This window comes from Papio anubis, chromosome 2 (genome assembly GCF_008728515.1).
Source record: "Papio anubis isolate 15944 chromosome 2, Panubis1.0, whole genome shotgun sequence".
NCBI classification, from domain to species: domain Eukaryota; kingdom Metazoa; phylum Chordata; class Mammalia; order Primates; family Cercopithecidae; genus Papio; species Papio anubis.
In genome coordinates, this window is record NC_044977.1 from 139,756,289 (window position 1) to 139,782,418 (window position 26,130).

Below are 26,130 nucleotides of genomic sequence, written 5' to 3' on the forward strand. Positions count from 1 at the left end.
GTGTTTTTGACAAGTCTTATTGCCCATAAATTTATATAATATTATTCAATCTATAATCCTAGAATATTTTCCTTAATTGCTAAACTCTTATGTTTTGATTTCTATTTTGTGTCTTAAACTTGTTTACATGATATTTTGCTTATCAGATGAGGTCTTTTTGAATATTAATACATTAGTATTAACGTAACTTCTCTGATTACAATAATAAAGTCTTTCACATTTATCCTTGTATTCTCAACAGAAAACATAATATTTGGCACACGTCAAGGGCTCAATAAATTTTACTAAATAAATTAATGAAAATTATTGATCCTTATTTATGAAAAAAGAAAACAAGGAGACATGAAATATTTTCAAAAGGCAATGAAACCAGGTTTCTCACTGGTCTGTCACAATTACTCTTCATCACACTGCACTTATATACGTCAAATATGTATCAAAGGAATTATAAGGTAGACTTATTTTTTGGTAGTGAACAGAAAGGAACCTAACCCTTCATCCTTCCCTTCAATTCTTCTCTTCTTTCTTCAGTACACAGGAATCAGTAAATAAGCTGAAAATGTGAAGTCATGCAAAGATTTGTTTGAAAAGCAAAACGTTTCAATAAAAGAGCTTCCTGGACTAAGAATCTAAGTATGATTTTCGTGAACCACCACCACTAAGTATCAGATAATATTATTCATGCTGCAATTTGAAAGGGAAGCAAGAGGAAAATCAGACTGACTCTGCCACTGCATAAAATCACCCCTCTGGGAATGCAGGAAGCATTCTGAGAATGAGAAATGGAATATTCGTGACTTCCTGGCTAACAGTTCCATCTAGAGTAAACTGCGGTCATGATTTTCCAATAACAACCTGTCACTAAACCAAGGCAAATCTCAATTCAAAAATAATGTTTTGGTCGGGCACGGTGGCTCACACCTGTAATCCTAGCACTTTGGGAGGCTGAAGAGGGTGGATCAACCAAGGTCAGGAGTTCAAGACCAGCCTGGCCAAGATGGTGAAACCCCACCTTTACTAAAAATACAAAAATTGACTGGGCGTGGTGGTGGGCACCTGTAATCCCAGCTACTAGGGAAGATTAGGAGAAAGAATCGCTTCAACCCAGGAGGCAGAGTTTGCAGTGAGCCGACATTGCACCATTGCACTCCAGCCTGGGCGGCAAGAGTGAGACTCTCTCTCAAAAAATAAAAATAGAAATGATAATAATGCTTTATTGTATTCAAAATGGTTTGTTTTGCATGAGACACTGTTTATTGAACTGATGAAATTTGTCACCGAAAACAGCATTTTATGCAAATAATTAAGAGTTGGTTAGTTGGATCTGGTTATTGGGAGCTAACAAGGAACTACATATATAATGCAGAACCCATAACTGATTTTAAAGGAAGAGAGAAAGTATCAGGTTAAGTCCGCTGGCAAGAAAATGACACCCTCTAATCGAAGTAACAAATACAGTTATCTTTGGGATCTTTTTCTGAATAATCCAGTTTCATAACAGCTTTAGTATTAGGTTCTGCTTTGGGGATGAGGGGTAAGCAAGCTGAGACATTTTCCTGCCTTATACTACTTTGGCATTGTGCAAATACAGTTGACTCTTGAACATGGGTTTGAAACGCACAAGTCCACTTATACACCGATTTCTTTTCAACCAAAGACTGGACTGGAAACCCAGTATATGGAAGGTTGACTTTTCGTATAGGTAATTTCCACAAGATTGACTGGGATTTGAGTATGTGCGGGATTTTGGTACATGCGGGAGTCCAGGAACCTATCTCTTCTCCGGCATAAAGAGGGTCAACTGTACAAGGATGCTCCTAGAGGCATCCTAATCTCCTGTTTCTTTCTTGCTATGTGTGTTTGAGTACGGAAGAGGTTATAAAAGTAAACTAAGGTCTAGTTAGCTTAGTCTTACGTCTTAATCAATGAGAATCAATGAGCTCCCTAGGATTAGGATGGCAGCGACTGCAAGGTGTGTAAACTGGGGAGCCTTAATGTTCTGCTAAAGCAGTGGTCTCAACTGGAAATAGGGTGTATATTTAACAATTATCTGGAGAAATTTTGGGTTGTCACAACTGGTGGTAGTTGAAGGGTAGTTACTCCTGACATCTAGTGGACTGCTAAACATCCTACAATCACAGGAGAGCCCCCACAACAAGTAATTATCCAGCTCAGAGCGTCAGCCACGCTGCTATTACAAAATTCTGTGCTAGATGAATGAACAAAATATCACTATATCTTTGTAATATCGCTTATGATCCAGGGTGAAATGATTAAGAAAAAGATAAAAAGGATATGAAATTAATGTTAAATTGCACTTTAAAATTATGCCTCTAAGTGGCTTTAAGTAACATTTATAACAATTGGCAAATTAATGTTTATTAATGTGGTTTAAATAAATAATTAAATATATTTTTATGAATGTATGCTCACTATTCTGCATAGTTAATTACAGAGTTTGGGGCAGAATTCAGCATCAGAGTGTCAAATTATGTATCTCTCCATTGAAATTCTGTGGCTGAAGTACAACTGTATACATCTTATGGCAAATTTCCAGAACAGCAGATTTTGCTTTCTAGAATAGATGCATAAATTCCTTCAAAAAGTGTACAATCCTTTTTGTAGAATGTTATCCTAACTAGCTTTTTACTACTAAAATGTTATGATTCTACCTTTGACCATTGTAAATGAAAGCAACCGGGCTCTCCTGGCCACAGATGTCTGGATCTGAGACAGCGACATTAGCCATAGGCTTGGTGTGATCCAGTTATGAGAGGTTACAGTTTACATGGCAGACTTGGTAGTGGTAGCTTGCTGTTTCTATCTTGATGAGGTTTGTAATTTTTGTTTTATTTAAGAACACATGAAATCGTGATTTCAATTTTATGATTTAGGAGCTCATTTTATGTACTTTTGATAGACTATTTTATTTTTTACTCTTTTTTCTTTTCCATCATTTTATCCTAATGGTTATTTATGGACTGTGCTGGGAAGACAGGGAAACAACAATGCCTGAGAAGATTCACATGAACTTTGGCCAGTAGAAGCCCTTAATGGATGCAATGAAGACAACTAACTCAATCAAATTCTCTTTTTGTAAGAAGAATAAACTCTAAGTAAAGGGAAAGGTGAGTTTCTTAGTTTTAGGATATTGTCTCTGCTCATAAATTAAAAAAAAAACTTTCACTGAACAATGAGATCACTTGGACTCAGGAAGGGGAACATCACACACCGGGGCCTATCATGGGGAGTGGGGAGGGGGGAGGGGGGAGGGATTGCATTGGGAGTTATACCTGATGTAAATGACGAGTTGATGGGTGCAGCACACCAACATGGCACAAGTATACATATGTAACAAACCTGCACGTTATGCACATGTACCCTACAACTTAAAGTATAATAATAATAAATAAATTAAAAAAAAAAAAAAAACAACTTTCTGACCATTCCTTTAAGTTGCAGATTTTTGAAATTTCCAGTCCTGTGTAACGACCAAAGCTTTGAAGTTGACTTAAATCTTTTCCTTTCCGTTCCAGCTGGGGTTTCCTTTGAGCTGAAATTTCTTTTTCTCCTTCTCATTTAATTTTTGTCCTATCTAGTATCTCTTAATTTAACACCCTCAGAGTCAAAGTTAGGGAGTGGGATTAGGGGAGGTGTTAAGGATGATAGAAGAGGTAAGGCAGGTAAGAAAGTTGACATTTTACAGATATCTTCATGACTTCTGCGCATTACAGATATTTAAAGCAAACAATGTTTTTCACTTTTAGGGTACTTATGAGTGTTCTTTGACAATTTCTCTGCAAGAGTACCTTTTTAAAAACTCCTGGAGCATGGGCAGTATTTTTCTTTGTCAGGCCTAGCCCCATGACATAGAATTTCCTCTTGGATTTCCAGTCCACATCCGTTTCCATCTGTTGTTTCTCACCCTAAAAAGCTACCCTCTTGAAGTGGATCCCACTTGAAATAACCCCAGGCTGACATTTCTACTTGGAATCTATATGCGAGTGCCGTGATTAACCCATATTTCACCCACTTTCAGAGGGAAAAGAAGTAACTTCTTAGTTTTAGCCTTTTATTCTGTTGCCAAGTATCACTTGAGCTTTACAAGGCATGAGTCACAAACTTTGTGAGATACAAATAAAGCTTTACAGGGTAGCCTCTTCAAAACCTCTCTTACTGCCTTCGAGGTGAGAACCAAATACCACGTCTTCCCCACTATGACATTAGGAGTCCTAGAAACCTGATGATGCTCTCAAAATTTCTTTCTGCAAAACTTTATCTTTATTGCCAACTCTCAACTGCTGAAAATGTTAAAGATGATCCAGGGCTTAAAGAGTTGTGTGGCGAGTCAATGGATATTTTCATTATAAATTTTGCATGAGATATAAACACCAAACTTGGAATAGGGGAATGTCTAGTACATTATATTTTATCTTGGTGTTTCATCAAAAACTTTAATTTTAACATTCTGTAAGAAAAAAATTTCAAAGTAATTCTACTTACATACAATGATACAAATGATAAAGGAATTAATCTCAGAGAGAATGCAGTAGCATATTAATTGAGTTATCTAGAACAGTCGATTGTATTCAATCTCAAGAATGCAAGGATGGTTCATATTTGAAAATCTATTAATTTTCTTCATTATATTCCATCAAAAATTGCCAATGAAAATGCATATAATAGAATTCAACTTTATTCTTGGTAATTGACCAAGAAGAATATTTTCTTCACATGGAAAAAGATGTATTTCTAACAAATATGGAATCATGTGCTTAACTGCAAAATACCAGAAGCATCCAATAATTATTACTAGTAGATTTAATGTTGCTCTGGTAGAATGTTAAGTTAAAAAAAAAAGAGAGAAGGATAATATAAAAGGTAAAAATGAGATGATATAATTGAAATTATTTGCAGATAATATGATTTTATACCTAGAAAATTTAAAAGAAATGTCTGAGAAACTATAAAAGATAAAATGAGATAATTGAGTAAAATAGTTGATTTCAAAATTCATTTTTTTTTAAAAAAATAGATGGCTGGGCATGGTGACTAATGCCTGTAATCCAAGCACTTTGGGAGGCTGAGGCAGGTGGATCATTTGAGGTCAGGAGTTCGTGTCCAGTCTGGCCAACATGGTGAAATCCCGTCTCTACTGAAAATACAAAAATTAGCCGGACGTGGTGGCATGCACTTAAAATCCCAGCTACTCATAAGGCTGAGGCAGGAGAATTGCTTGAACCCAGGAGGCAGAGGTTGCAGTGATCTGAGATCGTGCTATTGCACTCCAGCCTGGGCCAAAGAGTCAGACTCCATCTCAAAAAAAAAAAGCAATAGTTGTTACATATACAAATAATAAATAACATTATGTGATGGAGGAATCCTGTTTATAATAATAACAAAAATATTAAAACCTTTGTAACATGAAAATTAGTAGTCTATATAAAGAAAATATTAAAATTCTAGTAAAAGATAAATTATAAAGCCAGAATAAAGGATAAAGCCTATTTTCTTCCTGGATTGAATGTCTTAATATTTTAAAGATGTCAACTGCCTGTACATTATAGGACATGTAGTAGTATTCCATACAAAAACAAAATAAGATCTTTTAAAACTTTAAGAATCGGATCCTATAGTGTATAGGGAAATATAAACATGAGAATAGCTAAGAAAGTTAGTGAAGAGTTGAGGTGGAGTTGTCCTGAAATGTTACTTTTTTAAATAAATATGGCAGATTTAGTGGCTGATTTTTCCACATCCATTCTGTCTGAAGATCCTTAATTTAAGCCAATAATGATATCTCCATTTTATTTGCCTACGGTTGATTCAGGGAATGACAAATGTTAGCCAGTTGGGACAAATGACATGGGAGGAGAGCCTTTACTGTTTTTTAGGGGGGAAAAGAAGTCAGTTTCATTCTTCTTCAGGGTATTAATTGGTATCAGTTCGATTTTGGAAACTTCTGTAACCACCTCACTTTCTGCTTGAAGATGAAGACAACCATTGGCATGTCCAAACTGAGAAATGGAAAGAACTGGGTCCCTGATGACATCATTAAGTGAAATACTGCAAAAAAACAGTCTAGGTTCATAAGACTCTGAAAGTGCCATTATATGATAGTATGAATTTCTTTTTTTTCTCTGCTTAAGCCAGCTTTATTCTAGGCTTTATTATTTTTGTAGCCAGAGCACCCCTCTAAAATAAATCTACCATTAAAATAATATAGAAATGATACGTGAAGAGGAAGAAACAGAACAACAAATACAGAAATTGCCCCATTTCAAAGGAGTAGAGAAACTATAGTTATTCAGTTAATGGTATTGAGACAAATTGCCTAGATTGTTGGACTCATGTAATGTTTCTACCTCCTTATTTTTATCAAGATAAATTATTAATATGTCAAAGATTTAAAAGGAAAATAAAATTAAACCATAAAAGTACTAATAAATTCTCATTACTGTTGGTGGAAATGGAGAATTGTACAATAGGCTAGCAGTCTATTAAAAAGTTAACTTAAAAGTTTTGAAAAATATATTTCACTGACAGTTACCTAACTGAGATAAATGAAAGCATACATCCACGCAATGACTTGCACATGTATACTCATAGCCGCTATATTAAAAATAGCTATGAAGTAGAAACATCCCAAATATTAATTAGTAGGTGAATGAACAAACAAATGTGGTATTCATATACCACACCGAATAGTATTCTACAATATAAGGGAATAAACTATGGATACATACAATAATTTGGATAAGTCTCAAAATCATTTTGCTATTAAAAGAAGTCATCACAAAAGAATGCATACTATATGATTTCATTTATATAAAATTCAGGAAAATGCAAACTAAATTTAGTGACAGAAAGCAGACCAGTAGTTGCTTGGTATGCAGGCATAAGAAAGGATTGACTTAAACAGGCACAAAGTATCTGTAAGGGATGATGGCAATGTTATGTACCATTGTTGTGGTAGTGGTTTCGTGGGTGTACAAAACAATCAAAACTCAAAATGCACAATTAAAATAAATGCAGTTTTCCGTGTATAAAGCAAACCTCAATGAATTTAATAAACATATTGTCTGAAGATATGAGGATTTTAAGCCATACTAGAAGAGAATATGGGGAATTTTTCTTTTTCTTTTCTTTTTTTTTTTTTTTTTTGAGACGGAGTCTCGCTCTGTTGCCCAGGCTGGAGTGCAGTGGCACGATCTCAGCTCACTGCAGCCTCCCACTCCCATGTTCAAGCTATTCTCCTGCCTCAGCCTCCCAAGTAGCTGGGACTACAGGTGCACACTGCCACGTCTGGCTAATTTTTGTATTTTTAGTAGAGACAGGGTTTCACTATGTTGGCCAGGATGGTCCTGCTCTCCTGACCTCATGATCCACCTGCCTGGGCCTCCCAAAGTTCTGGGATTACAGGTGTGAGCCATCACGGGAATATTTTTTATAATCTTTAAGTGGGGAAGGCCCAGAATCCATCATGGAAACAAGTTAACAATTAAACTGCATACGTAAAATTGTATGTCAAAAACATCACAAATAAAGCCAAAATACAGTTAATGGTAGGAAAAAATTTGATACACTGTAAACACATAAAGAGCTAATTTCTGTATCATATAAAATCACCTTGAGCAATGAGAAAAAGGTAAACAAAGGAAAGCAGTTAACAGAAACAAAATTACAAATACTTAACGGACATGAAAATATGTTCAATGTCTATCAGCAATAAATGAAACCAAAACAATAAGGTCTTGTTTTTATCTATCAGTAAACAATTTTAAAAGAACTGTCTTACAAGTACGCCGGTTATAATAAAATTAGAAGTCCACTTACCCTTATTTTAACTTGTTTCTTTAGTAATTTCCTTGTTTTTTCCCTCCTTTGACTTTTTAGTCAAATTTTCTAATTTAGTCAAATTTTCAAATTTTCTAAAACTTTCTAATTTATGTCAGTCTCTCTAAAAAGCCTTCCCTTTTTGTCATATTCACATATCTCAATTTAGAAATTGGACACGAAGATTAAAGGTTGGTGGATTAATTTAATTCCTTTAAAAGAAGAGCTTGCATGTATCCAGGTACCATTAGAACATTCACACACTCATTTGATCAAACATGTAATGATCAATTTTCAACGCTGTGTCCTATATGTCAGGCATTATGCTCAATGCTGTGTGCACAATGCTTAATATAGTAGACAGGACTTGTGCACTCATGGAGTGTACGGTCTCCTGAGAGAGACTTCTATTAAATAACTAGAGAGACACATGTATCGAGTACAAATCAGAACGACCTAATTCAGATTGACAATTAAGGGAATGTTGCTCTGATGGTGTCTTTCTGTTAAGGATGGAGGATGAGTAGGAGTTGTCCAGGCCAATAACGTGGAGGTGAGCATTTGAGCATTTCAGAACAAAAAAAGTAAAAATAAAAAAACCTTAAAGATAGAAAGATGTCCTTTCGTGATGTCCACGAAAATCTAAAAGGCAAAAAGCTGTGGTGTAGTGAGCAGGGAGGCAGAGGACCTATAGTGGCAAGGCTGCAGGGAAGCAGGCGTCAGATTATAAAGAAGCTGGAAAACCCCGTTAAGGAGTTTACATTGTATTTTGTGTTCAACAGAATGCCATTGACTGGTTGCAGGTGTGAGTCAAATGATTAGAATCATATTTTAGAAAAATTAGCTTGGCTTCAATGTGAAAAATAAATTACGGTGAGCAGGGGTGGAAGCAGGGGATCTAGTGAGGGGTATGCTGTAAGAGTGCAGAGGAGAGTCCTAACTGACATTATCTTTATAGGGGCAATCTCTGTGCCTCACCCATAGTAGTGAAGTTCAATAAAACTCATTGAAATGAAAGACTGATGAATTAATAAAGGTATAAGTCTTGCTGGCCTGAAATTCTATTGAGCCATTTTCATGAATTCACTGCAAATAACAAAGTCTTCAAATCATATAACTTTAATATGGATTAGCACTTTGATCTATCAGCATCCCAACCTGTGAAATTCATAGGGATTTCCATCAAAATTTATTTTTATAAATTTTAAACAGTAACAGTTCATAAAAGTGTTCTTTGTTACAAGTCTTTACTATGTAAAAAAGCTTTTTTACTTCTCTCCTTATTTTATGCCCTCTAATTCATATCTAAATTTTATCTTGAATTAGAAAAAAACTTAATCATCTAATGTCCTAGAGAAGTGATTCTTCAAACTTTCTGCTGTATTCATTATTAATTATTCTATTAAATATGATGAATCCTATAGATACAAAAAGCCACACTTTATATGTAAACCATTTAGTGCAAACATTTGACTTTTTTATTATTTATGATGAAATAAAAAGTACACAAATTAATATTTTTGGTAGGGAACAATTTTATTGTTCCATCTTTAAAACACAAATTAAAATAATACCATTAGTGGTTTAAAAATGGTGATAATAGTGTTGGGGGTAACTCTATTATTATTATTAGAGTTCCATTAATGTTGAAAAATAACTCTATTATTAGCTAAATTTCTAATAGCTCTAGTGATTGTAAAAGCACATGTTTTTCTTAAAATTACTTTGGCCTCATTGTACACAAACATAGGTGACATGGGAAAGAGAAAAGGCCGCATGTAGTCCTGGATAGGTGGAGTCATCAGGGAGTGCCACATAAGAAGTACTGATTTGTGAAAATAAAAAAAATGCTTCATGTGCAGAGCTCTGTAGAAAAATGGCAGATGTTAAATTTTTGGTTGGTAGAATCAGCTACAAACAGTACTTACAACTTTCAGACAGACAGTTCAGGGATTAACAGACAAGTCTTTTGTTTGTTTGTTTGTTTTTGTTTTGTTTTGTTTTAGAAATTTTGTGGAAACAATGAAGTTTCCCTAAACTATGAGTCTTTCTCCCACTGGTCATGTAAATCCCATTAGTTAAAAATCAGAGTCCAGGGCCAGGTGCAGTGGCTCACGCCTGTAATCCCAGCACTTTGGGAGGCTGAGGCGGGCGGATCACGAGCTCAGGAGATCGAGACCATCCTGGCTAACACGGTGAAATCCTGTCTCTACTGAAAAATACAAAAAATTAGCCGGGCGTGGTGGCGGGTGCTTGTAGTCCCAGCTACTCAGGAGGCCGAGGCAGGAGAATGGCGTGAACCCGGGAGGCGGAGCTTGCAGTGAGCGAGACTCCGTCCAAAAAAAAAAAAAAAAAAAATTCAGAGTCCAAACAATATTATATGTTCATGGTTACCTCTCCTTTAGTGTTCTTTCTTTACAGCCCGGAGGCTAATGTTTTCAAGCAAGCACTGGATGCGATTTCCGTTGTAGTTAAGCCACGTATGCCAATAAATTATTAGGTGCAGTTTTGAATTATTCGTTCCTTTGAGATGTCATTAGCTGTCCCTTCTATTATGTTTATATATGAGAACAAATGGAGTATGGTTAATTATAATGTTTTGAGCAATAATTAATGGTTGTTGAAACCACTTCCTCTTCTGTTTGTTATTCTAACACAAAGTACTGTACTTTCTGGCAAAAAGATGGTAAGTCATTAATAAAACAGAATTTATATTATAAAGAAAGCAATTAGAACCAGTGTTCATTCTGAAATAGTCTCTGAGTTTGAAAATATTAGTTCTGCAGGAATAATTTTACAGAGGTCATTTTACTTTCTAGTGTTTAAAATATGAATTATTAAGATCAATATTTTTGGAAAATAAGATAAACAACTTTTAGTTAGTACGTTTTCATTCCATCTTGTCTTCTCTGAGTGCTGTCATAGAGATACACTTATTTTCTCACATCTAGTTAAGAAGTATTATGAAGTACATACAGGAAGTATATATCATTCCCTTGAAAATGAGAGCATGATAGCCATGCACTGTTAGGATTACTCATATAAAATAGGATAAATGAAAACATATTGGTGAACATTCATGTTAAAAACAAAAAGGATAGAAATATTAGTTTAATCAATTAATTAATAATAGCTTAACTAATATGAACTAAATAGACAAAAAAAGATCCTTTGGATATTAATTCTGAGCTCATTCTAGTGAAGTCTCTGATGAATTAGGATAATCTGCTGCTAATAGATGTGTGACTCTGGGAAGGTTATCAGGTCTCTGGATTGTGAATGACTTCATCTGTAAAGTAGAGAGGACATTGATGTTTTTGCTATGATAATTTATATTCTAGGTGCTTTTTATTAATGAAATGTATATGATATGGGCCTAAGTAAGAGTCAACATCAGAAAAAGTATTGCTCTGAGAAGTGACACAACAGGCTGCTGTCAGACTTACCATCCTATGAAGAGGTATAAAAGAGATGGAAAAAAAGGTGTTAATTTGAAAATCATGATGGCAGGATTGTACTCAACATTTTCTGGTTTCCCAAAATGGGCCAATCAGAGATCCTATTAAAGTACATGAGTTGACTCAATAACCAGACATTCCACCATAACCCAACTGATAAGCTCCAATCTGTTTCTTCCAACCAGTCATCACACAGCTCGTTGTTCCTGGCTCATAGTAGATGCTCAGCATATGTTGATTGAGTTAAATAATAAAACATACCACCTTCCCAATGCTTACTGGCATTTGGATCTTCTTTGAAAGTGGCAAATGTATAGTTTAAAAAATGTTATGACATATGAAAAATATACTGGGATTTCTAACGGATTAAGTAAAAATATAAATGACATGTGAAGTTTGCTTCTGAGAATTGATAGGGGAAGAGCACAGAATGTCACAACGATAGAATGGGTGTTACCGTGAGGGTGGAGGTAAAGGAACAGACACAGAAAGTGAAAGCTATTAGTGTCCATGGTAATACGAATCTTACTTTCAAATTGTTCTTGAAAATGAGTTTATTTTAAAAAATGAAAAGGCACAATATAATGTGAGCTAAATAACTGTCATGTGTATATATGTATTTCTATTCCGATTATTACAACTATTTATCAGCGTACTGACCAATGAAAATCGATGCTGGCCACTGTGCCATACTGATATGTACTGGCCAAATAACAATGATGTATTTGAAATAATCCTTGATAGTATCCCGATCAATAGAGAGATTACTCATATAAAATACATTTTCATCTCTTATTGGTCATGTATGAAAAGGTCATCTTGCTCCCTAGAGCTCTTTACCCTGCCAGATGAATAGAAAATAAATGTCATGAATAATCAAGAATGAAAGCACTTTGGAATATATCTGTGTATTATTAGTCACTCATTCATTATGCATGAACTACAAATGCATTTTTGAAATAATGCAAATGAAAATAACACAGTCCAACAATGGATAATTTGAATAAAAAAGTGTCTTTTACTAAATGTTTGATAGCAAAATCAATGTAATGAAATTATATGTTTTGATAGCTAATTGTGACAGCCTGAAAAGATGTATTTTTTTTTTTTCTTTTAAGTAAAATTTTAAATTTTTCAAGTCCAGCCAACCAACTTGACTTTGGTGGGACAAATGTGAAAATGTCTCTCTCTGTTCTCTGAAGCACTGTTTACTAGATGAATTAAATAAATAACATACCACTTTCCCTACAGCTTACTGGCACTTGGACTTTCTTTGAAGATGGCAAATTTAGAAACTTATTTTCTCATAGTTCTGGAGTTTGAGCACTTCAATATCAAGGTGCCAGCCAATTCAGAATCTGCTAAAGGGCTGCTATTTGGTTCATAGATGATTCATTGCTGTGCCCTCACTTAGTGGACAGAGCAAACAAACTCCCTTGGGCCTCTATTATAAAGATACTGAGCTCATTCATACAGGTGGAGCCTAATCACCTCCCCAAAGTCCCTACCTTCTAATACCATCACCTTGGGTCTAGATTTTTAACGTATGAATTTCAGGAGGACATGTAGCAAAGTCCCACTAGACTTTCCTTAGAATCACCAAGACTGCTCATTCAGACAGCTACTACCAAACCCAAGGAGGCTGCAAAACAAGTGCTTTTACAGCAAGTCTAAATTCTCTATGTATTTCTGATCAAACCCCACAGAGCATTTCATGCCAGTTCTTAATGAGAGGGATAGGGAAGAAACGTAATGAGATGAGAAAAACAAAATGTCATCCCACACTGGGCTTTGTTCTCTTGAATTCTCAGACAATTTATTGTAGTTTTGTTCTTGGGAATTAGTTTGTTTAATTGGGAATGACTTGCATGCCAACATTATACTCTATTTTCCAAAAGCTTGCCTTTGAGCTTGCTCTTAAATACATGATGCCTGGGGTTGGAAGCCTAAGTGAAGAACAAACACTTTTGGCTTGGCCTGGTATTTGACTTACTGCTTTATTTAGGCAATCTGATACCCATAGTTAAGCCTTAGCAAACCCTCACTTTAACACATGTTAATCTTTGCCTTTAATTTAAAAGTAGGACTGAATGCTCAGCCAATGAAATTACTGCCTTTGGCAGTCTTGCATGTGTGAGTGTTTGTGAATGCTTTATAAATCATGACTGCAGTTGTAAATTTAAAAAGTAATTTAGTTTAGAGGACAGAATTTGTTCACCATATACCACATTTATGCAGAATTTTAAAAACCCACAGTGTTCATTTAGTTGACCATTTTGAGTGCCATTTGAGATTGTGTCCCCCTCTGTTTTATGTGGTTTTATTTGCAATGCTGGGTACCAACCAAAATTAATTGATTCTTTCTCTTCTATCCCATAAGCATTTTCTTGTACTTCTAGAATTTGTAATCTGACTTGCAATACTGTTAATTGTTTATATGTCATTCTCAGCACTACAGAGTAAACTGCTTGCTGATGGTGATATTTCAGCAGTGTTATAGATCACATAGGAAGAATTAAACAATTTTTCAGTTGAAAAATTTTGTATAAGACAACCTACTGAAAATAGATTCCTCACAATTCAGAAGTCCATTTACCAAAAAGGAGCCCATTTTAAATTCATGGCTAATAATAAAAATCATATTTTTTCATTCACAAATATTTATATATTCATTCTCTGTTTCAGACCCTATGTGAGGTTCTAAAGGATGGGGAAAATATAAAATGCATCAAATTGCCCAGATGTTAATACACACAAAGCAAATAACAAAATGTAGAAAATAAATGCTAAAGGTTTTGTACTACGTTAAATAAATGTAGATAAAATTAATTTCCCTGGTGATATAAAGTGTCAAAACAGGCTTCTCAGAGAGGATGATATTTGAATTGGGTCTTGAGGTAAGTCCAGAAGGTTGAGAAAGATTTTGTTAAATCAACAAGGGAATAAGGTCATTTCATGGTTTTAAAATGGGCATATACAAAAGGCTAGAGGGCCGAATAAACAGTACAGTTCATGAGATAAATAAGAAATGCTTAAAGAAAATGCTAGGATTCTTTGGATAAAGACAATCCAGACATAAAGCTGAACTATTTGTATTTTATTCTATAGGTTGTGGTTTTTAAAAAATGATTTCAACTTTTATTTATTTATTTTTTGTTGTTGTTTTTTTGTTTTTTTGTTTTTTTTAAATTTATTTTTTATTATTATTATACTTTAAGTTCTAGGGTACATGTGCATAACGTGCAGGTTTGTTAAATATGTATACTTGTGCCATGTTGCTGTGCTGCACCCATCAACTCGTCAGCACCCATCAACTCGTCATTTACATCAGGTATAACTCCCAATGCAATCCCTCCCCCCTTCCCCCTCCCCATGATAGGCCCCGGTGTGTGATGTTCCCCTCCCCGAGTCCAAGTGATCTCATTGTTCAGTTCCCACCTATGAGTGAGAACATGTGGTGTTTGGTTTTCTGTTCTTGTGATAGTTTGCTAAGAATGATGGTTTCCAGCTGCATCCATGTCCCTACAAAGGACACAAACTCATCCCTTTTTATAGCTGCATAGTATTCCATGGTGTATATGTGCCACATTTTCTTAATCCAATCTGTCACTGATGGACATTTGGGTTGATTCCAAGTCTTTGCTATTGTGAATAGTGCCACAATAAACATACGTGTGCATGTGTCTTTATAGCAGCATGATTTATAATCCTTTGGGTATATACCCAGTAATGGGATGGCTGGGTCATATGGTACATCTAGTTCTAGATCCTTGAGGAATCGCCATACCATTTTCCATAAGGGTTGAACTAGTTTACAATCCCACCAACAGTGTAAAAGCGTTCCTATTTCTCCACATCCTCTCCAGCACCTGTTGTTTCTTGACTTTTTAATGATCGCCATTCTAACTGGTGTGAGATGGTATCTCATTGTGGTTTTGATTTGCATTTCTCTGATGGCCAGTGATGATGAGCATTTTTTCATGTGTCTGTTGGCTGTATGAATGTCTTCTTTTGAGAAATGTCTATTCATATCCTTTGCCCACTTTTTGATGGGGTTGTTTGTTTTTTTCTTGTAAATTTGTTTGAGTTCTTTGTAGGTTCTGGATATTAGCCCTTTGTCAGATGAGTAGATTGCAAAAATTTTCTCCCATTCTGTAGGTTGCCTGTTCACTCTGATGGTAGTTTCTTTTGCTGTGCAGAAGCTCTTTAGTTTAATGAGATCCCATTTGTCAATTTTGGCTTTTGCTGCCGTAGCTTTTGGTGTTTTAGACATGAAGTCTTTGCCCATGCCTATGTCCTGAATGGTATTACCTAGGTTTTCTTCTAGGGTTTTTATGGTATTAGGTCTAACATTTAAGTCTCTAATCCATCTTGAATTAATTTTCATATAAGGAGTAAGGAAAGGATCCAGTTTCAGCTTTCTACTTATGGCTAGCCAATTTTCCCAGCACCATTTATTAAATAGGAATCCTTTCCCATTTCTTGTTTGTCAGGTTTGTCAAAGATCAGATGGCTGTAGATGTGTGAGTATTATTTCTGAGAGGACTCTGTTTCTGTTCCATTGGTCTATATCTCTGTTTGATCACCAGTACCATGCTGTTTTTGGTTACTGTAGCTGTAGTATAGTTTGAAGTTAAGGTGTGATGCCTCCAGCTTTCGTTCTTTTGACTTAGGGATTGTCTGGAGATGCGAGGGCTCTTTTTGGTTCCATAGAACTTTAAAGCAGCTTTTCCAATTCTGTGAAGAAAGTCATTGGTAGCTTGATGGGGATGGCATTCGTCTATCATCTCTTGGGCAGTGTGGCCATTTCCGCGATATTGATTCTTCCTATCCATGAGCATGGTATGTTCTTCCATTTGTTAGAGTGTCCTCTTTTATTTCACTGAGCAGTGGTTTGTAGTTCTCCTTGAAGAGGTCCTTCCCACATCCTTGTAAGTTGGATTCCTAGGTATTTCATTTTCTTTGAAGCAATTGTGAATGGAAGTTCATTCACGATTTGGCTCTGTGTTTTGTCTGTTATGGTGTATAAGAATGCTTGTGATTTTGCACATTAATTTTGTATCCTGAGACTTTGCTGAAGTTGCTTATCAGCTTAAGGAGATGTTGGGCTGAGACAATGGGGTTTTCTAAATATACAATCATGTCATCTGCAAGAGGGACAATTTATTCTTCTTTCTAACTGAATACCCTTGATTTCTTTCTCTTGCCTGATTGCCCTAGCCAGAACTTCCAACTATGTTGAATAGGAGTGGTGAGAGGGCATCTATCTTGTGCCAGTTTTCAAAGGGAATTTTTCCAGTTTTGCCCATTCAGTGATATTGGCTGTGGGTTTGTCATAAATAGCTCTTATGATTTTTGAGTGCGTTCCCGCTTGTTCCATCAATACCGAATTTATTGAGCGTTTTTAGCATGAAGGGCTGTTGAATTTTGTCAAAAGCCTTTTCTGCATCTATTGAGATAATCATGTGGTTCTTGTCTTCGGTTCTGTAAACAGAATAAACAGAATCAACTTTTATTTTAGATTCAAGGGGGACATGTGCAGGTTTGTTACATGGATATATTGCATGATGCTGAGGTTTGATGTATGATTGAACTTGTCATCCAGGTAATGAGCATAGTACCCAACAGGCACTTTTTCAGCCTTTGCTCCTTCCCTCTCTCCCCGCTCCAGTAGTCCGCAGTGTCTATTGTTACCATCGAGGAATTAACATATGATAGTGTTTAAATAAAGAAGTAATGTGGTCATATAATGGAATAGAATAGATAACCCAGAAATAAAGTCACACAACTACAACCATCTGATCTTTGACAAGGTTGACAAAAATAAGCAATGGGGAAATGATTTATCCTTGCTATGTGCTGGGATAACTGGGTATCCACGTGTTGAAGAGTGAAACTAGACTCCTACCTATTACCATATACAAAAATTAATCAAGGTGGCTTGAAGACTTAAACGTAACACCTTAAACTATAAAAATCCTGAAGAAATCCTAGGAAATACTTTTTTTTCTGTTTTACTTTGGCTTTGGCAAATAATTCATGACTAAGTCCTCAAAAGCATTTGCAACAAAAACAAAAATTGACAAGTGGGACCTAATTAAAGAAAATAGCTTCTGCCACAGCAAAAGAAACTTATCAGCAGAGTAAATAGACAACCTACAGAATAGGAGAAAATATTAGCAAACTGTGCATCTGACAAATGACTAATACACACAATCTATAAGAAACTTAAATCAGCAAGCAAAAAAACAAATAACCCCATTAAAAAGTGGGAAAAAGACGTGAACAGACACTTCTCAAAAGACATACAAGTGGACAAGAAAAATATGAAAAAATGCTCATCATTTCTAATCATCAGAGAAATACAAATCAAAACCACGATGACAAACCATCTCACACCAGTCAGAAAGACTATTATTAAAAAGTCAAAAAATAACAAATATTGGCAGGGCTATGAAGAAAAGAGAATGCTCATACATTATTGATGGGAATGTAAATTAGTTCAGCCACTGTGGAAAGCAGTTGTGGAGATTTCTCAAAGAACTAAAAATAGAACAACCTTTGTGACGCAGCCATCCCGTTATTCAATATATATCCAAAGAACAATAAATCATTCTACCAAAAAGACACATGTACCCATATGTTCACCGCAGCACTATTCACAGTAGCAAAGATGTGGAATCAACCTAAGCAACCAATATATATTGGATAAAGAAAATGTGGCACATATACACCATGGAATACTACATAGCCATAAAAAGGAATATCTTGTCCTTTGCAGCAAAATGAATGGAGCTGCAGGCCATTATCCTAGGCAAACTAATGCAGAAATAGATAACAAAATACTACATGTTCTCTCTTATATATGGGAGCTAATCACTGGGTACACATGGATATAAGGATGGAACAATTGACACAGAGGACAACAACAGTGGGAACAGAAGGGGACAAGGGTTGAAACACCACCTGTTGGGTAACATGCCTATTACCTGGATAACAGGTTCAATTGTACCCCAAAGCTCAGCATTATGCGATATAGTTATGTAACAAACCTGCACTTGTACCCCCTCAATCTAAAATACAAGTTGAGGGCTGGATGTGGTAGTTTACACCTGTAGTCCTATCACTTGGGGAGGCCAAGGTGGGAGGATTGCTTGAGGCCAAGAGTTTGAGACCAGCCTGGGCAACACAGCAAGACCCTGTCTCTACAGAAAATTAAAAAAATTAACTGGATACAGTGGTGCATCCCTCTAGTCCTAGCTGAGGTGGGAGGCTGAGGCATGAGGATCACTTGAGCCCAAGAGGACAAGGCTGAAGTGAGCTATGATTGTACCACTGCATTCCAGCTGAACAGCAGAGGGAGACCCTGTCTCTTAAAAAAAAAAAAAAAAAGAAAGAAAGAAAGAAAAAAAGAAAGTTGAAAAAAGTAAAAAACCCACAAAAACCAAAAATAAAAAATTAAAAAAGAAGCAATGTGGTGGTCTAATATGGGCCAAGGTTGGAAAAGGAAATAATGAGGTTGAAGAGACCAGTCAGAAGGTTATTTTGAGCGGAAGGTTATTGTGGGGGTTGGGCAACATGGAGCCATGAAGCAATTCAGTGCTAAAGCTGACAGACTGTAAAATGTTTGGATATAGGTAGTTATGAAGGAGTCTGAGACAACTCAGCAATTCCCACCTTGAACTACTGGGCAGGATTATCTCCTTACCGAAGAGATCTGGGTCTCTTTCTCCCTTTCTCTTTTAGGGGGTGGGGCTGAGTTGGTGGACAATCACCAGTTTGGCACATGACTTTCATGTGCTTATGGGACATGGCAATGGAAACCTATTATTTAGTCTAGCCATGAAAAATCTTATCTTTTTACCACCTCCTATTCTTAAACCGTGTCTCTTCTCACTTCACATGGTTTTGAAGAAGCTGTCATTTGTGCAAGGATCCCTTTACATATCCAGAATGGATAGGTTGGGGTAATATCTTCCTAGGGTGTGGTCCATCCTAGGATGTGACATCCTAAGGAGTCAATACCTTATATTACTAAAGTGGAACAGAGAAAACAAAGTAGGTCTTTCTCTGGGTTCTGAAACTGAGGCTCTGTAAACTTGGGGACCATTGTTGGTTACATTCCAACATGTGGGCTAAAGAGTACAAAAAGCTAACTGCCAGTGTACCAAAAAAATAAAAAGTGTAAACAGATACTCTGAGAGAGACAATGAGCGATGAAATTTCCTAAGATTTTCTCAGGACTGTGGCCTCTTGTGGTGGCCATACATTCCATCCCTTAGGCTTTATGGCATTCTCCAGTACTAGCCCCAGTAAATCTTTCTTTCTCTCTTTGATTTTGCCTAAGCTAGCTAAAGTCCATTTCTGGTTTTTTTTTTTTCCTGTTTGTTTTTAAAACTAAAGTGGTTTCAAACCCCTTTTGAATGCAGATGTTCATTATGCAAAGAACAATATTCAGGATATAATATCAAAACTTGAGTATAGATTTAGACAACATCAATATAGTTTCAGGAGCTGAAGCTCTAGGAGTGGATGGAAATGTCAGGAAAGAACAAGGAAAGTGTAAAGAGAACAGGCCTGAGGGCAAAACCTTGGTAACCACCTAAGGTGAAGGTAGACAAAGAGGAAGAGGTGTTTTTCCCTATGCAGAGAAAACAGGTGAAATAGGTTGACAGAAGCCATAAAAGACAAAGGAATTTCAAATATGATGTGTGCATAATAACTCTGCTAAATATTGCAAAGAGGTCAAACAGGATGAGGGCTAATAAGAAGCTATTGAATTAGGCAAACAAATGATTATTGTTCACTTTTGTTAGATGTAAACAGTTTCAATAGAGTGAGAAGGATGTTGACTAAAAATGGATAAATAATGAATGAGCGAAGATTGATCTTGCAAGGTGTGTGAAGGGGTGGAAAAGAAAGAGAGAGTAGTTAGAGGAAGCAATAGTGTTACTTACAAAGAATGTTTTGTTTGACAAATATTTAGCTCTTACTATGCGCCAGGTACTAAACAAAGCGAAGTGCTAAAGTAGACATAGTTCCTGCCAGCAACAATTTATAGCCTAGTGATGAAAACTCATAAACAAAGGTGGTGACAGAGTCAGGACTAGAGAAAGACATCTTTAACTCCTCCATAGGTATGTGATCATAAAATACTTGATGTCTAAAAAACATGCCAATTTTGTATGCCTGTGCATTTGCCTGCATACTCATGTGTATCAGCACACATGGATACTCATGTGTATCAGCACACACTCATACAAAACACATACAGTCTAAGCTGAAATAACTAGTTTGTTTAAAAGAATCAATACTATAACCACTTATCTGGATGTGCAAGCTAACTCCCCAAACCAGTACTAAGCATAGTATGAAAATCAAGCTGGGACACTGTTCACTTATCTGCAGCTTAAGAGTGAATTATTTCTCTTACATGACAACTGAAACAATGCAAGGAATGGTTAGCCTTGAACATCCCCCATTCAGACAAAGTGTGGCGATTGTGTTTGTAGAATGAGAATGAAACATTCAGTTGAACTACACTAATTTTTTTTATTTTTTAAAACAGCAGTGACAATTATATTTATTTATTTATTTATTTATTTTCTTCTGTTAATAAAAATTATTTCCAAATAGTACTACTAAACTTGCCACAGATGGAAGATTTTAGTACTTTTAAGGGCACAACCTAAGTGTCTACTTTTTCTATAAAAGAATGCCAATAATAAAATTCTTTAGAGGGGAGGCTCCTGTTTATGAGTTGTTCATATTCTACTCACAGATATGGAAAAATAGCTCCTATCTACAATTTTGTCACCTGGCCAGGGTCTGACCTTAAGAACTTCAAATGCTTCTTCTCAATAGTGTTTCAAATATACCAAAAGCTTGTGAGAGTTAATCAATTTTGACACATTTTTACTTATTTTTTTCTAAGATTATTGTGCGCTATAAACATCTTATTTTTTTCATTCTATCACTGTGTGGTAGAGGAAAAGAAAATCCAGTTGATGAAAAAAACTGATGTACAAAACAAATAAAAACAATAAAATAACTGCAGTTTAAATGAATTAAGTCTACTTGTCAAGCCAATACATTTTAGAGAAAGGAACTAGAAAGAGATATATAGCCTATGTAGAAAATTGTAGTTTGTCCTAAAACAATTACTACATCAAAACTATATTTTCTTCATTTTGTATGAATTGGTCTCTGACCAGGTAAACCTAGTAGCTTGTATCATAATATTTGTGAGTCTACTTGCCTATTTCTTTTCATTAGAATTTAAAAGCAGAATTGCCAAATATACCACAAACTTAACTCTTGCTTCAATCTACTTTAAATCTTTTCTTTTGCCTAACTTTTCTCCAATTTTCTTACTTCCCTCCATTCAGTTATTGCAGCCATGAATCTAAGTGTGATCGTTAATTAACTTCCTTTCCTCAAACTTGCTCATGAAATATGTCATATTCTTGTAATCTCTATAGTTCAAATATACTCCCAAATAGATCTACTTTGCTATAGCTCTGCTACTGCGATCCTTTCTCAAGCCCCCTTTTTTCTCACCTATAATCTGGCATTAGCTCTCTAACTGGTTATGCTGCTCCCCCTGAAGACTGTAGGCCATTTTCCATACTGTAATGGTCTTATAAAATGGGAATCAGTGCACATGGCAGTGCTGCAGCAAATCATCTAGAATTTTTAGAATAAAGTCCCAGTGCCTCACCATGGCCTGTAAGGCCAAACATGATGAAAAGTCTCTCATATACCTTTACCATTCTCCCTTTCTCTCTCTACACTGCAGCCACACAGGCCTTTTTCAGTTCCTTAAACTCTTCAGTCTTGTTTCAATTCCAGGGCTTTTATACTTGAAGTTGTTTCTGCTTGGAATATTCGTACTTAAAAGTATTGTGCAATTTGATTATGACCATGAAAGATAATTTAGTTCAAATCAAAGAAAAATGTCTTTTTTTTTTTCCTTAAAAAAAAAAAAGGAGAGACAGAGACTGTGTCTTGCCGTCTTGCCCAGGCTGGAGTGCAATTGCACAATCAACTCACTGCAGCCCTGAACTCCTGGGTTCAAGCAATCTTCCCACCTCAGCCTCCCAAGTAGCCAGGAATAGGTGCACATCCCCATGCCTGGCTATTTTTTTATTTGTTTGAGATAGGATCTTGCTATGTTGCTTAGGCTCCTCTGGAACTCCTGGCTTTAGTTGTTCCTCCACCTTAGCCTCCCAAAGTGCTGGGATTACAGGTGTGAGTCACTGCACCAGGTCGAAAGAAAAATATCTTTTAGTATATGTCATACAAGTCCCAAATTCATATATCCTTTGGTTAAGTTATTAGAACGTTAGGGACAATATATTGATCCAGTTACTATAATTGCATAATAAACAATCTTGAATTTAGTGGTAAAACAACCACCATTTTATTATGCTCATGGTTTCTGTGGGTCAGGAATTTTAAAAGGGTTCAATGGAGATGACTTTGCTTCATATTTGGGTTCTCAGCTAGGAAGTCTCAAGGACTAGGAATGACTTGAGAGTGGTAAGATTAAAATCACCTGAAGGATCATTTACTCATGTGATTCATGTATTGATGGTGTCAGATGGAAACTCAGCTGGACCTTTCAATATAGCTGGCTTCCTCACAATATGGTAACTGCATTCCAAGAGAGAACTCCTCAATAGAAACAGGTGGAAGGTACACAGCCTTTTTAAAATTTAGACACAGAAGTCACATAACATTGTTTCCACTGTATTTACAAGCCTGCCCAGATTCAAGGGAAATAAACATAGACCTCGCCTGTTAATAGCAGGAGTGTCAGAATTGCAAGGTAAGAACAGCTTGTGGTATGGGAGATGTTGTTGCCACTAACTTTCACATGTATATTACCTTCAGTTATGGTGTCAGGAAAAGCACCACAGCAGTTGACTGCAAAACAACCACAGGTGTCAATGTCAAAGATGAAACAAAGTATAATGGATCACTTGGTCTCACCCAGGAGATAAATATTTATGCTGTTGGATATTTTGTATCAGCTAGTTTTAAAGCCTTGCCACTTAACAAAATAAAAATGCCTTATTTCAATGGAGCAGAGTGATTTAATATAGCAAGGGTAATTTTCAATAACATAATTTAACGTATAATTTATTGTATTACTCACCAGATAATGCTCGTGATAGCTTATGGTAAACAAATGAAAGACTACAAACCACCACATAAAAGATCAAAAAAGAGATGGGAAATCAATAGGAAACTCTTTAGAGCTTGCCAGACTTGACAATGTCTCACTTCTCTAGATTATATTGTACCTTTTTAATTATTATGAGACAAAAGATTTTAGGACATCAAGCAATTAAGACCAGCCAAAGTATTTTTTTATTCACACCATATTCCCCATCAAATGTGATGTGGAATCAGTTAAGAGACATTTCTGCCATTGCTTTTGTATGTCTGCCTAATCATGTGGAACCTCAGCTATTCCTTCCTTCAAGCTGTCCTATCTGGCTTTGCCTGATGATCAAACACTGAAAATAGAGGTGAATAATTTATAGGTAAGAAGCTATATCCTTGATTATGTATATATTGCATTTGATTTATCAAATTAATTGATTGGCTAACTATTAGTTGAAAAATAAAGTATGATGATATATAACATAACATTTTTAGAAAAAAGATAGAAGATTAAATTTATTGGCACATATACACACAGACTATGAGGAGAGTCACTAACAAAAGACGTAACTGAAGAATCTTTTAAAACTAAATTTGAGTTTGTAAGGCATCAAACCCTATCACTGTACATAATTTATTGAGATGAGAAGTCCAGGATTGTATATGTAAAATGTTTCTCTTGAATGTATTTGTTCTGTTATTTGGGTACTTACAATTTGATCTTGAAAACGTTGATAACTTGGCTCTTACAATTCAACATTTAACTTGAAACATATAATCCAGAGCTTAAGCTTGTGCAATTGTTTTCTTTGTAAAAGATTCTTTTTATTTTATTACCCACTTAGCGAAAGCCTATTCATCGCTCAAGATCTAGCTCAAATATTTTCGGTTTCCATAACACTTAAGTTCTGTTACGACACTCACTGTATTTCACTTTATTTATAATGTAACTTGAGTTTCCTCATGCCTCACTAACCATGGAGATAAATGGGGCCACATAAATGAAAACGACCAAAATTGCTTTAAAGTTGACCCAACCTGCTCAAGTAGTAACTCAGTGCGCTGGGAACTGTCTTTCAAATATTTCTAGTAGTAGACAGGATTGATCCACATGTACCTACAAGCTGGCTTCACAGGGGACATTTACTGTCTCCCACCAGACTGACACTGGATACTGCTGTGTCCACTGGGAATGTACCATCTCCTGCTGAGCACCAGGGTCTCTGCTGTTGCTCTGGTGCAGCTACTTCAGACTGTATCAAGATGTACCAGACTGAGTTTTCATGGTATCTAGGAGACGGAAGTGCTGTGCCCAAGGAGAAAGAATTCTCATCTTCACTGCTCTGTTTTATGCTTTGTCACTGTAGATATGAACAGTTCTGCTGTGTTCCCATACCTCAGTGGTTTTTCATGAAAATAACTATGGAAGCCTATTTCACCACTGGGATCAGATTACATTCCATGGGGATTATCTTCATTCTCTTGTCCTCTCACTTATGTCAGATGAATGTTCAATCTCTTATTTTCAGCCCAAACAAGAGACAAACATATGCCCTCATGTACTTACTCTGTGCAGTCACATTCCAACCCATTCAGCTCTCCAACCAGTTCATAGATATGGTTAGAGATGATTGACTCTCACTTGGGCTGAAGGAGCAGTACCTGCAACATTTCTTTATACATTTTCAGCCTCAGAAGTTTATAAGTCCTTGAGGACATAAACCAAGAGTCTTATTTCTCTACATTGAATCAGAATTAAAAAGTAAATTTAAACCAACACATAGGCCAGTACCTTAATTCTAAAGACAGCAAACTGTAGCATCTCTTAAGGACTGTGGTTTTATTTGGCCTACAAGTTGGCAAGTTAACCCACCATAGTATTATGAAAACAGGCAGAAGTCACAAGACTCTTGGATCTGAAACAAAGCACTTTATTACTCACAACACAGCAAGAAACATGAGTTTTATGTTTGCGTCAAATTCCCTTCTCCTACTGGAGTGACCTATTGCTTCACAGCTGAGAAGCCCAAAACTTAGGGGACCCTAATATTTTATAATGGGTTGCACAAGCAACCTTCCCAAGTTTTGCGCAGAGTAAATCATTATCTTTATTATACTGGAGAGTAAACAAACCTTCCCTCCGTTCTGGAAGGAGACTTTAATTTCCAAGGTTGTTCACTATCCAAATGTCCTTTAAAAGATAATCTTTTAAGGCTCAAGAAAGACCATAGGTGCTTCTGCTCTAAGACATGCAGAAATTCAGGAAACCCATCAGAACTGTCTTCCAGAAGTATCAAGAATTAAGGTGACCTTCTGTTTCCAGGGTTAGTAAATAGAAGATGAGAATGCGGGTCATTTGGCACATGATCCAGTAATTTCCTTGTGTGACCTTCTGTTTTCAGGGTTAGTAAATAGAAGATGAGAATGCAGGTCATTTGGCACATGATCCAGTAATTTCTTTGAGTGAAATAGGGGCAGAAAAGAAATGAGATATTATTAGCTTTCATTGACTAATACTACTAATATCACGTAAAGCCTTTCTAAAATATATTTTTTAAGTTTTAATATCACTATGGTTATTCATATCCTGTAATAAACATTATATATTATATATAGTTATAATTATATAAATACACATTAAAATTATATATGAATATATAAAGTA

At 35.9% G+C, this 26,130-nt stretch overlaps 1 long non-coding RNA gene across 1 annotated transcript in view; it reads left to right on the forward strand.

The window, feature by feature from the left end:
- Positions 1–1,136: 1,136 nt before the first annotated feature.
- LOC116273814 overlaps positions 1,137–26,130 on the forward strand; it is a 36,632-nt gene continuing 11,638 nt past the window's right edge. The window contains exon 1 of the long non-coding RNA XR_004182252.1: positions 1,137–3,128. This is a non-coding gene — a long non-coding RNA (uncharacterized LOC116273814). The remainder of the gene's footprint in view (positions 3,129–26,130) is intronic.